The sequence below is a fragment of the Chelonia mydas genome, chromosome 7, assembly GCF_015237465.2.
Source record: "Chelonia mydas isolate rCheMyd1 chromosome 7, rCheMyd1.pri.v2, whole genome shotgun sequence".
NCBI classification, from domain to species: Eukaryota; Metazoa; Chordata; order Testudines; family Cheloniidae; genus Chelonia; species Chelonia mydas.
In genome coordinates, this window is record NC_057853.1 from 66457520 (window position 1) to 66462022 (window position 4503).

Sequence of the window (4503 nt, forward strand, 5' to 3'; positions counted from 1 at the left end):
CCATTTCTGTATTGAAGTACTCAGTGGAGTTTTGCCTGGCTATGCCACAGCTGATTTGGCCTGATGTGTCCTAATGAAATCTGAAGCACAGATGGGCAAACCAGTTCAGATAAAATAAGAACAGACTTGAGCCTTTGACCCAAATTAGGACAGAATTGCAATCAAACTTCTGTTTGAGCTTTGAAAACGTTTGGTTGTTGGGTTTTTAACTTGAATTTTTATGCATCTCTGCACTGCCTGGTATTGGTAGAAATGTACAGGATGAAATACTTGAGAGGCTGTTTTCATAGTTTGTCTGGAAAACAACATTTCAGTTATGTGGTGCAGATCCAAAAGGCAGGGATAAGCATATAAACTTCATGAGTATTGTCCCAAACCTAACACTTTAACCTTTTGAGCAACAAAAATGATTAGACTGAGAGAGACGCTGACTTGCAATGAAAAATGAAAAGAACCAAATACGTATAAGCCAAATGACCACTGGAGGAGGTGGGGGGAAAGAACAGTCTACAAGGGGAAGTACAGTTAGGAACACCACCCAGCAGCCAAGGACCCAACCCACCAGTTGTATCATAGACATTACTACATGATCATCCATATAAGATGCTAAATAGAAGTTTTGTACCAATAAAAGGATCATGACATGAACTCCTGCATACATGCATATTCATTTTTTTCTTGTGGGGCTAACCTGGGTGTAAGATAATACTTTGATAACTGGACACTATTTATGGGGGGTTGGGAGGGGGGGGGGGGAAGCTGTCAGACCATGGAGTAAAATTTAATCTATTGTATGTGAAAGCAAAACAATATAAACAGTTACAAATGGAAGTTTTTTTTCAACAAATCAGTCCTAAATGTAAGATTAAAGATCCCGTCTTCTAAGCTTTACTGGAATGATGAGTCTCTCATTTTGGATATGCATAGTACCGCTACATGAATTATTCAGCAGTGGTCTGTCTGCCTAGGTAATACAAAACTACATGCTACTGGGAATGAATATTACATTGCACGTTTCAGGTAACTGCATGTACATGAGCAGCTTGTGATAAATCATGTTTCATAAAAATATTGGTCTGAAGGAAGAGGAGAAAGCAGATAATGAGAACAACAGGGACGTGAATGTTTAGGTCATTTTTAAAAAAGTGTTGCAGTTTGTGTTTAGTTCATAATGTACTTCTCACTATTCCCCAAGAAAAATGAATCACAATTATGCATTGGTCTGAAATGGGCCTCAGCTGGCTAGGTGAGTATAATGATATAAAACTGAAATAAAGAAGCTGGTGCCATTCATCAAGGGAAGAAGGAATTGAGTTTAGAGGGATGCAATCTGCCCTGTAGCTCAGATGCTTAATCTTGAAGGGCATTTTTTTTAATACGATGTGATTGCCAGTATTAGTTCACAGCAGCGGTGGTTGGTTTGAAAACTCTTACAACAAATGCACAAACCATAAAAATTAGATCCAGATTCTAACCACCCAAAGTTTCTGGTTGTTTAGAATATCACCTTCAAAACTTAGATCTGAATTTGGGCTTTCAACAACCGAGAGCTCCAGTGTTTTGGTTCAGACTCATCTCTAACTGTAGCTAAGCAACTTAATATTTGCATGCGGGGGGGGGGGGAGGGAGATTTCCATATTCAAAGCTTTCTTAAAATGGGACTATTGCATTGAAAACATGAGCTAGAAACTAAGGCCATGCTTCCACTGGCCCTGTTCAGACCCAACTCCCATTTAAATTGTGATGCATGTGATGGTCATGAAAGGATTAATGTATACAGGGCTACTGCTTCCATAGACAGAAGAATAATACTCCTGTGGGGTTGGGAGAAGTTCAAGAGGAGGGATGAGCTGCCAGTGAGAGTTTGTTTTGAAGTCGCAATGCTTTTAACATAATATCATGTCAGAATTTTGGCAGGAAACGTTCTTGTGGCATTAGACACCAGTGGGATTTTCCCTCTTCTGTTGTCACTTGCAATTTCTTTTAAGCATAGATGAATTAATCTCACCCTTTTAATATGGTAAGTTGTTTTTCTAATTCACCACCAAACTCTCCAATACCAGTACCTCAAACACAACAGACAAAAACAGAAGCTGCCCCATGGATTAATGAGAGATCCAAAACTGGGTCAAGGAATCCTAATATATGGGTAAAAAAGACCTGTTTTGGCCATCTATCCTCCCCTCTTGTACAAATGAGAAGTTGCTTCTTCTAGCATAGGGGCTAAAGGAGATCATTGTAATTTATTACTTGTTAGTAGAGCTGGTCAGGAATTTTTCGATGAAACTTTTTTTTTTGGTCAGAAAATGCCAGTTCATTAAAACCAAAACTTTTGTCCTTGGGAAGCTTTCTCAAGCCCAGGATGCAACTGAGAGAAAGAGAAGTTCTCTCCAGAAAAGCCACTATCTTGGTGGGTAGGGCACTTACCGAGGAAGTGGGAGACTCAGGTTCAAGGCCCTGCTCTGAATCAGATGTGGAATAAAAATAGATTTCAAAAGCTCAGTTTTTCACGAAACCGAATTCTTGTTTCCTGGCTAGTCCTACTTGTTAGCTTATTCACTGATGCAGTACCATGGCCAGCAGTTTTCACAGGACCGCCTTTATTTAAAAAATTTATATTTGTATTCACACAATCTCAAAGCCCCTTGCCAACACTGATGTGCAGACTCCTCTAAGGTGGAACACAACTGTTTCACCTTCCATTAGGCAAATGTAAGGCAGGCCAGGGCAAATGTACAACAGCTTCCAGTTATTGCTCACAAATACCAAAGCACAGCAGAGGCAGCAATTGACTTGAGGACTCATTTCCATTATCAATGAATCATCTCTTTTTTTATTAGATGAGAAATAGGCAGGCATGCCAAGTCCCAGTGCTCTAGCACATTAGAGCAAACTTCTCATACAGACACGTATTTTTCCACTGAAATACTCAGTGAATCTCTTTCCAAAGCAGGTTACTAAGTTATAGAAAATACCACAGCCAATGAATTCCCACTCACCCATGATATGTTAACTGATCAAAATGCCACAATTATGTTTAAATCAGTTCTTGATTATTTTTTTAAATTAGAACTTAGAGTTCTGTTTATATTACTATAAAATGTTTCACTCAATCTTCCTTTGGATACTTTGGAGCAGCAATAATGGAAAATGTGATGAGAAGCAAGATTTTGTGCATTTATTCACACGTTGTTATCTATATCAGGGTGTTGTCCTGGAACCCCTGATGGTAATATCTGAGTACCTCACTGCCATAGAGAGGTCCCTAGTTATTCTTGCCATGAAATATGGAATCACAGTCTTAAACAGAGGAGACATTTATTAAAGAAAAAAACCTACTAATTACAGCCAAGCAAACAGGCTTCCCCATACAACTTGAGTTCCATATAGGTATCCTTTGTTTACCAGGGATCACCCTGTCTGGAACTATCTACAGAAACTAAATAGCTAAATGATGAACATATGAGCTCTTTTATATATTTCAGTAGCGAATAGAGGTGCCTGCAAAATGAAGTGATACATTTACAGCTGGTTATGTTCAGTGGCAACTAGGGATGAAAGCATCACATTTAATAGCATAGTTTTGCTCACTTTCACAATAAAGATATCTATGCCACCTCAGAGTGGGATCTCATCTCACAAGCTATACACAGGATTGAGGAACAACCTCAACAGAAAAATACAGGACTTCTTTATAACGCTCTAAATGTTCTGTTGCCAAGGCCTATATTTAAACTAAGTATAAATGTGCTGTATTTGCTATTACTGTTCCTTCTTTTGGAGGCCCTGGGAATCTTTTCCTTTCTTTCAGGCAGTATGATTTCAGTAGGTATGCCAACTAAGAAAATAAAGGTGATCACTAGAGCGCTTCATTGTATCAATTGATTATCTGGGCAGGTCACAAAGGACTCTGAGCAACACTCTGCAATTGGCCAGATCTCTTATGGGGGTTGGTGTGTTGAGGTTGCTGCTGCCCTCAGCTTTCCCCTATTTAAGTGGACTGCTAAGTGTTCCCTTGAAAAGAAGTGTCCAAAAAAAGTGGCAGCCTTCTGCTATACAAATTGCCCGTCAAAACAAATTTCTAACAATCCACATATAGACACTTCATCTCGTCTAAAGAAGATTCTGCTCTGTTGCTGTAACAATTCTGTAGCCTCACTAAAAGCATTGAAAACTCCTCCTCAACCATTTCTTTTGTACAGACAAGCAGCTATCATCATTTCTTGAACTCATACTGTTCTTTCTCTCACGAAAAAAATACATAACCTACTTTAAAATAAACTTTAGGCCACCTTGTCAACTGTGTAGAACAATATAGGATTTTAACCCAGGGTGTAGAGTTCATCTCACCAGTGGCAACTCATGTTTTATGCATTATCTGGACAACTGCAGATCTTATGGCCCTTGACCTTCGTGGGGAAGTCTCATTGATCCTGCAATGGTTTCTATTATTGAATATAGGAGATGAAATTAGTGAAGTCACATTTCAGAAGAGCTGGACTC